The sequence below is a fragment of the Pristiophorus japonicus genome, chromosome 1, assembly GCF_044704955.1.
Source record: "Pristiophorus japonicus isolate sPriJap1 chromosome 1, sPriJap1.hap1, whole genome shotgun sequence".
In the NCBI taxonomy this organism is placed as follows: Eukaryota; Metazoa; Chordata; class Chondrichthyes; family Pristiophoridae; genus Pristiophorus; species Pristiophorus japonicus.
Window position 1 is genome coordinate 85,299,850 of NC_091977.1, and position 9,475 is coordinate 85,309,324.

At 42.7% G+C, this 9,475-nt stretch overlaps 1 protein-coding gene across 7 annotated transcripts in view; it reads right to left on the reverse strand.

The window, feature by feature from the left end:
• Positions 1-9,475, reverse strand: part of dock8 (dedicator of cytokinesis 8) — a 464,486-nt gene that overhangs the window by 170,505 nt on the left and 284,506 nt on the right. The window lies entirely within an intron of this gene.

Here is a 9,475-nt window from a genome sequence, read left to right on the forward strand (position 1 = left end):
GATTGTTTTGTAATGCAGCCCGGGAGGTCAATTATCATCTACATCATTTAATGAATGTGTAAAATATTAAAATACTCACAATTATTTCTCTCCAAGCTCGGAGCAACAGTTTTAACATTGTGGACATAATGTAATGTTGACACCTACAACTATATAACAGACGGCACATAATCATGTTGTTTTTGTAAGAGAAGTTCTGAACAATGCAGCTTGATGATGCACATAAATCACACCTTGATGCTTCTCTGTGGTTTCCAGTGTGATTGCAACAGTAATTTTGGCACAGATGTAACACAACAACACATGTCTCCCTGTCACTTTGATGCTGCTCCGTCTCCTCTTTAGTGGCACATTGTAAATTTAACTCCAATCGTTCTCCCTCCTTACACCTTGTAACTTACAACAAATTCAGACACATTGCAAGATGTGGAAGCTTATAGAGAAACAAATCCAGCTTTGCAAAGCAGGTATCCTCTTGACCTAGTATAAATAGTTAAAAAGTCTTGGATCTTGCACATGGTCAGCACACTGTAAAGTGTCAAAGTTAAAAAAAATATATAAGGTAGTAAATTCCTGCCATTTTGTACTGGGCAGCAACTGAGGATTTATAAGTAGCTGCTGACTTACAGGGAAATAACGATCCTTTAATTAATTTAAGAATATGCTCAGCCTCTAATTGTTCTCAGTAATTAGAATCAATGATCTTAAAAGAGCAGACCAGGTTACACACAATATAATGCTGCTGTCTCTATCTGAGTTATCATGGTACCCAAATTACCATGGCCAACTCAATAGATCTACTAGTAGAACAATATAATGGCTAAGCTTATCTAAAATACAAGGTTTATTGGATGAAGAAACCAAATGGAAAGAAGATCTCATAGCATTTTGATGACTACTGTCGTGTCTCTGCACTGTATTATAAAGTCACACGAGGCATATACTGCAGACAAGGTCACTCATGACCTGCACCTTTATTCCCAGGACCAAGGAGTGCTGAGCCTGCGTGGAACCTCCCTTTAAGTACCTGGCTGACCAGGTGAGGAGTGTCTCCCACAAGTTCACCCCCTGTGGTCAAGGTGTGTATTTCACAGTTGTATACAGTGTACAGTGTTGTTACATATTGGTTACAGTTATGTGAAGGTTACAAACATGACATCACCTCCCCTCTAATGCCTTTGGGTCAAAGATTGAGTCTTTCAGGCGGTCGACGCTCTCTCGTGGAGCGCCGCAGTTGTGGCTCTGGTGGTTGAGCCTTGGCATGCATCTCTGTCGCCTGAGTTGGTTCCGGCCTGTCCGGGCTGGCCGCAGGGACTGTGCATGCTGTTGAATGTCCTTGTTGCTCGTTCACTGACAGTGGTGTGGTTGACATCCCATGGTTTATTTCAGGTTCCTCAGTGTCCATGCTGAACCTTTTCTTTACCTGGTCCAGATGTTTGCAGCATATCTGCCCATTGTTTAGTCTGACCACTATGAACCTGAAGGTTACAAACATGACAACTACTATACCTTGAATTAAAATCATACTTAGCATTGGATTTAAATGGTGAGAAATTGGGAAATGTTGGTGTTCAGGGGGACCTGGGTGTCCTTGTACACAAATCACTGAAAGTTAACATGCAGGTACAGAAAGCAATTAAGAGAGCAAATGGTATGTTGGCCTTTATTACAAGAGGATTTGGGTATAACAGTAAAGACGTCTTACTGCAAGGAAGGATATACTTGCCATAGAGGGAGTGAAACAAAGGTTCACCAGACTGATTCCTGGGATGAGGGGATTGTCCTATGAGGAGAAATGAAGTAGACGAGGCCTATATTCTCTAGAGTTTAGAAGAATGAGAGGTGATCTCATTGAAACATACAAAATTCTTACAGGGCTTGACAGGGTAGATGCAGGGAGGATGTTTCCCCTTGCTGGGGAGTCTAGAACCAGGGGTCACAGTCTCAGAATAAGGGGCCGGCCATTTCGGACTGAGATGAGGAAAAATTTCTTCATTCAGAGGGTTGTGAATTTTTGGAATTCTCTACCCCATAGGGCTGTGGAAGCTCAGTCATTGAATATATTCAATACAGAGATCGATAGATTTTTGGATATTAAGGGAATCAAGGGATATGGGGATAGTGCGGGAAGGTGGAAGATCAGCCATGATCTTATTGAATGGTGGTGCTCAAAGGGTCGAACAGCCTAATACTGCTCCTATTTATTCTGTTCTTATGAAACTGATATTCGGAGAGCTGATGAAAAGGTGATCAAGGTGTTAAGGAACTTCTTAAAGGAGGCGCTAGTCATTCATTACACTGGCCCACAGACTTTCTGGATGACCTTAAAACTCTGCTGCCCGTATCTTAACTTGCACCAAGTCTCATTGACAGTCATTTTCCAACATTCCATAGACTCTGGATCAGTTCCTATGGAGTGGAGGGTAGCCAATGTAACCGCACTTTTTAAAAAAGGAGGGAGAGAGAAAACAGTGAATTATAGACCGGTCAGCCTGATATCGGTAGTGGGTAAAATGATGGAATCAATTATTAAGGATGTCATAGCAGCGCATTTGGAAAGAGGTGACATGATAGGTCCAAGTCAGCATGGATTTGTGAAAGGGAAATCATGCTTGACAAATTTTCTGGGATTTTTTGAGGATGTTTCCAGTAGAGTGGACAAGGGAGAACCAGTTGATGTGGTGTATTTGGACTTTTAGAAGGCTTTCGACAAGGTCCCACACAAGAGATTAATGTGTAAAGTTAAAGCACATGGGATTGGGGGTAGTGTGCTGACGTGGATTGAGAACTGGTTGTCAGACAGAAAGCAAAGAGTAGGAGTAAATGGGTACTTTTCAGAATGGCAGGCAGTGACTAGTGTGGTACCGCAAGGTTCTGTGCTGGGGCCCCAGCTGTTTACATTGTACATTAATGATTTAGACGAGGGGATTAAATGTAGTATCTCCAAATTTGCGGATGACACTAATTTGGATGGCAGTGTGAGCTGCGAGGAGGATGCTATGAGGCTGCAGAGTGACTTGGATAGGTTAGTTGAGTGGGCAAATGCATGGCAGATGAAGTATAATGTGGATAAATGTGAGGTTATCTACGTTGGTGGTAACTTGAAACTTACAATTCTTACAGGGCTTGACAGGGTAGATGCAGGGAGAATGTTTTCCCTGGCTGGGGAGTCTAGAACCAGGGGTCACAGTCTCAGAATAAGAGGATGGCCATTTAGGACTGAGATGAGGAGAAATTTCTTCACTCAGAGGGTTGTGAATCTTTGGAATTCTCTACCCCAGAGGGCTATGAATGCTCAGTCGTTGACTATATTCAAGACAGAGATCGCTAGATTTTTGGATATTAAGAGAATCAAGGGAAATGGGGATAGTGCAGGTCAGTGGAGTTGAGATAGAAGATCATTGAATGGCGGAACAGGCTGGAGAGGCAAAATGGCCTACTCCTGATCCTATTTCTTATGTTCTTATGTTCTTATGATCTGAAGTGATGTAAAGATACCCAATTACCCACAAAAAATGGCCGCTAGGATGACAGAGCCAAAAAACACATGAAATGGAAAAAAATTCAGAAGGATTAAGAGGATTAACTGAAAAGTTAAAGAGATATTGCAGAATAATGCTCTGTAATAGTCTCATTGTCAACCACTCTTGGGAAACATTCCTCAGTAGATAATTAAAAGAAAATGAAATATATAAATATTGTGAGGAAATTAGAAATATAGGCATAGAAATTGGAAGTTTTAGTGCTGGCTGTTAAGGCCAGTTTTGGTTAAAAAAAAATGACAGTGCCTCACTTCCATCCATTTCTGGCGGGTCCTGTGGCAGCTGCCATTTTCGGCAGGTCGGCAGCGCTGCCGTTGCCCGTGTTCTCGGCAAGTATTTTAATTAGCAGGAGTGTGACGTCAATCAGCACTCGATGCCGAATTGATGCACATTCATCCATTTTGGGGCTCGCCGCCTCTCTTACCTCGCTCTCGAAAGTGTGCCCCTGCGTGCAGCCGTTGAGAGTGCATAGAGGCGGGAGAAAGGGGCGGTGAGCTATAAACTGTACGGTAAACAACTGCTGAGATAACTGGTAACTATGGAGAGCTCAGGCTGTGTAACTGGAGTGAAAACTGCTTCCAATGCGATGCACCAAATCTTCCCCCAGTCAATCAAACATTACAGGAGATTAATAATTTAAAAAAAATTATACTGAACTAAAGTTGTAAGAATCTCACGGAAAATTCAAAGCTGCAGTTCCTTAAATTTTATTCATTTGGTTTTCTAGTTTAGGAACTGATAAGATAAGATGCCAAGTTTGGAAGTCTTTTTTTAAAAAAAAGGCCGAACACCATATTCTCACCAAATGTTCTTCAAAAGCCTGCTGTTGTTAAAATAGTTAATTGAACTCTCTTCTGTACCATTTATACCAGTAAACTTGTGACTAAGAGTTTTCATGTTCCCCTTTTTATAAAAAAAAGTAATTCCATGATGGCTACAGTGGTTTTGTGATGTTTCCAGTCACAGTCGTTCCAGGTCTGAGCCTGTGCTTTAACAGCTGCAACGATCCTTCAGACACGATCTTCAGCCTCCTGCTGAGCTTAGCGCCAGAAAGAGCGCCTTGCACAGCAGATTCTCTGCTCTGCTTCTGTAAATCAGCAGGCAGCACCATAATACTGGTGCTGCCTGCGCTCTCTTTGCAGACGGCCATTAGTGTTGACCTTCGGTGTCATCAGCCGTTTTCCAGCCTAATCAAATTTCTAGGCCATACTTTGTAAATTTGTGGAGGTTGGAATCAGTATAGTGCCGTCTGATCAGGCCGAGTTTGTTTGGGGCCAAGAATTCATAAAATTAACGATACATCATAATCAAAATGAACAAAATGTAGGTTATTTGATGTTCAGCCAATGCCCAAGCAACTCGTTTTAAGTATTTTACTTACAGTAGTTCTTCAAGAAGAAATCTGTTTCATTGACCTGTGCACATCTGAACCTCATCAGTTGTCATTTTAGCATCAGGATTTTAAAACAGCTAAATTCTCCCAGCATGCATTTAGTGCAGCATCAATGAGCTTTCCTTCAAAACTAATGATAACTTATAACATTTCTGAAACATCGAGCCTGCTACTGAAACATGCTCATTGTCGAGGAAAGTTTGATTAAAGCATTTATCCTGCTCATTGATAAGCAATTTAAAAAAGTAGGAAGAAAAACGTGCATAGTGGATAAGGAAAGTACACCAAACATGTCTGTTCTATAGATAATGTAAATTTGGTGTGTCATGGACTCAACCCAATCTGCATAATCTCCTGATGACAGCCTCCAGTCAGTCATAGGTAAAATCTACAAGTAGACAATGCTCTTTGAAATGTCTTACAGATCCTTGAAAGATGTCAAAAGATGCCCTAGTCTAGAATATCAATCAAATCTTACAACCCATATTGTTCAATTTTCAGCAGTTACAATCCAGCTAACATGTCCCTGGTCTCAGCAGCAAATGTTCTGTGGAACAGCTAATCATCTGTGTCTATCTTATTGCTACAACCTTCAAACCCCCAAACTGGCTATTTATTCAGCTCATGTTTTAAAGAAATTAACTGATATAGCATCAATTACTTTTCTTGGTGACATGGTGACAAAGAAACCATGGATTGAAAATTGGAAACTACAGCTGTCTTGACACTAATGGAATGATGGCACCTTTCTCTGAATAGTTCAGGGATGGAAAATATCATTATGGCAAGACTGGTCTAAGGAGATATGCATAATTCTTGGTAGGATATACTGAACAAGTTTTTGGAAGGTGGGGAGTGAGTACTGGCATGACGTGGGGGAATATAATTTTTTGTGATGCAAAAATCATGTCGTGATATTTGTGTCGTATGGGTAGGGGGTCGTTCACTATTTATAAATCTCTGTGGTTAGTCTATTTTTAAGAGAGATATCTACACTTTCTGGGAGAAAATTGCTCTCCGCCCTGTTTGTGGCAGATTATTCGAATTATAACCACTCGGCGGGAGTTGGAGGGAAAAGCCGGAGAATTTGTCTCTTTACCTTTTTCACTGCCTCCCAGCGCTTTGGGGCACTGTTTGAGGCGGTGTAGGGGCAGGTTTGTGTCAGGAGTGGGATGGTGTCCATCACCACCGTGCTGATCATGGCTTGACGGCACGGACATGCCGCGTCACGCTGACACGTAGCAGCGTCCCTCCCCTTCACTTAAAGAGGAGGGACACTGCGAGGCCTAGTGACGCCTCCTTGGCATCCACTGGGCCAACAGAGAGGGGTTGCCAGGCTACCTGTTGGAGGCCTGGCCGAACCAGCGGCCGTCATTGTCATTGCCGAGGCCTACAATTAAAACAAAATGGCGACTGCGGCGGTGCGCCCGCCCCTTTAATTCCAGATGCACTGCCCAGCCATTGGCAGCTTCCCAACTCTCATAAGAACATAAGAACATAAGAAATAGGAGCAGGAGTAGGCCATACGGCCCCGTGAGCCTGCTCCGCCATTTATTACGATCATGGCTGATCCGATCATGGACTCAGTTCCACTTCCCTGCGCAGTCTCCATAAACCCTTTATTCCCTTATCGGTTAAGAAACTGTCTATTTCTGTCTTAAATATATTCAATGTCCCAGCTTCCACAGCTCTTTGAGGCAATGAATTCCACAGATTTACAACCCTCTGAGAGACGAAATTCCTTCTCACCTCAATTTTAAATGGGCGGTCCCTTATTCTAATGCCCCTTAGTTCTTCTAGTCTCATCTATCAGTGGAAACATCCTCTCTGCATCCACCTTGTCAAGCCCCCTCATAATCTTATACATTTTGATAAGATCACCTCTCATTCTTCTGAATTCCAATGAGTAGAGGCCCAACCTCCTCAAACTTTCCTTATAAGTCAACCCCCTCATCTCTGGAATCAACCTAGTGAACCTTCTCTGAACTGCCTCCAAAGCAAGTATATCCTTTCATAAATATGGAAACCAAAACTACATGCAGTATTCCAGGTGTGATCTCACCAATACCCTATATAATTGTAGCAAGACTTCCCTGCTTTTATACTCCATCCCCTTTGCAATAAAGGCCAAGATTCCATTGGTCTTCCTGATCACTTGCTGTACCTGCATACTATCCTTTTGTGTTTCATGCACAAGTACCCCCAGGTCCCGCTGTACTGCAGCACTTTGCAATCTTTCTCCATTTAAATAATAATTTACTCTTTGATTTTTTTCTGCCAAAGTGCATAACCTCACACTTTCCAACATTATACTCCATCTGCCAAATTTATGCCCACTCACTTAGCCTGTCTATGTCCTTTTGCAGATTTTTTGTGTCCTCCTCACACATTGCTTTTCCTCCCATCTTCGTATCGTCAGCAAACTTGGCAACTCGGTCCCTTCTTCCATTAAAATAGATTGTAAATAGTTGGGGTTCCAGCACTGATCCCTGCGGCACCCCACTGGTTATTGATTGCCAACCTGAGAATGAACCATTTATCCCAACTCTGTTTTCTGTTAGTTAGCCAATCCTCTATCCATGCTAAAATATTACCTCCAACCCCGTGAACTTTTATCTTGTACAGTAACCTTTTATGTGGCACCTTGTCAACTGCCTTCTGGAAGTCCAAATGCACCACATTCACTGATTCCCCTTTATCCACCCTGTTTGTTGCATCCTCAAAGAATTCCAACAAGTTTGTCAAACATGACTTCCCCTTCATAAATCCATGCCGACTCTGCCTGACTGAATTATGTTTTTCCAAATGTCCTGCTACTGCTTCTTTAATAACGGACTTCAACATTTTCCCAACCACAGATGATAGGCTAACTGGTCTCGAAGTGGTCGGGGGCACTGACCAGCGGCGGCGGTGCTCCTATGGGGAATTTCCCCCATGAGGCGGAAAAGAGGTCGCCGCCAGTCGGTAAGCGGTCGGAACGTGGCCGACAAGTTGTCGAAGCGCCGGGTGGGGTAGAAACACGGAGCGCGGCAGAAACCCATTTTTGTCACCCCGGCTCGGGGGCAATTGCGAATGGATCATACCATCCACCTGCCCCCGGTTGAAAAGGCCTTACCACCCCATTACGGCCTCTTAGAAAAGGGGCAATTTCGGCCCCTTTGTATTTACACTTCAAAACTACTGCAGAAAGGCAAAATGAGATTGGACATTTTATGTGCACCTTTCCTTATAAGAACATAAGAACATAAGGAATAGGAGCAGGAGTAGGCCATTTGGCCTGTTGAGCCTGCTGCGCCATTTAATAAGATCATGACTGATCTGATCTTGGCCTCAGCTCCACTTCACTGCCCACTCCCCAAAACCCTTCACTCCCTTATCGCTCAAAAATCTGTCTATTTCCACCTTAAATATATTCAATGACCCCGCCTCCAAGCTCTCTGGGGTATAGAGAATTCCACTGATTTATGACCCTCTGAGAGAAGAAATTCTTCCTCATCTCTGTTCTAAATGGGCGACCCCGGATTCTGAAACTATACCCCCTGTTCTAGATTCCCACACGAGGGGAATTATCTTTTCTGCATCTACCTTGTCAAGCCCGCTCAGAATCTCAGATGTTTCAATAAGATCATCTCTCATTCTTAACTCCAATGTGTATAAGCCCAACCTGCTCAACCTTTCTTCATATGGCATTACAAAATTCTGTCCAGTTGTAACATGGGAATAGAGCCCATACTTTACTGGAATAAAATTTGAATGCAAAGATACATGATAGTGAGATATGCCATGGCAATTAAAGGAATCAAATGTATTACTATAATGCCTGAGGAATGGTCACCATCCAATTTTAAAAATCAAATTGCACCAACATGTGGCAGAGATAAGATATGAGAAATAAAAAAAGGCTGTTCAGCTCATGTAGCTTTCTCTATCATCTGAAACCTGTTTCAATGTTGTTCCAATTCCCACCCTTACATGACTTGGGGTAAATAGGCACACTGGATAAGGTAACAACATCAGTCCTATCAAGTTCAAAAGAATAATAGTGCTTAGGATTGCACAACGTCTCTGCATTAGTGACCCTGGATCATGAGATGGGTTACCAACAAATTCAGAGAATCTGTTATAGGTCTTTATTCTATTTATTAAGTATAAGCGTGGAAATTTGATCGCATCTCTGTTGTGGAGTTAAACCAGGAGGAGCAGTAAATTTTGTGCCGGGAAATGGTTTGCATCTCCAGCTGCAAAATTCACCAGCTGGGCTCTGAGTTTGGAGCACAATGCTACGGGAGGCGGTCCACACCTCCTTTAGGGCGCTAGGCCGGCTGAGCCACTGAAAATCCCATGCTAAACAGCCGGTCTGGGAGTAGCCTATAAGAGGATTCCGAGGAGAAAAAAAACCCCTGAAAAAACTCCACCCAAAACATTCCCAATTCATTACTGACGCGACCCCAAAATAAATCGCAAAAATAAAAAGAAGAAAAACAATCACACTTACCTGAGGTAAATATTTCTTCAATCACTTCGGCTGGTACAGCTTGGA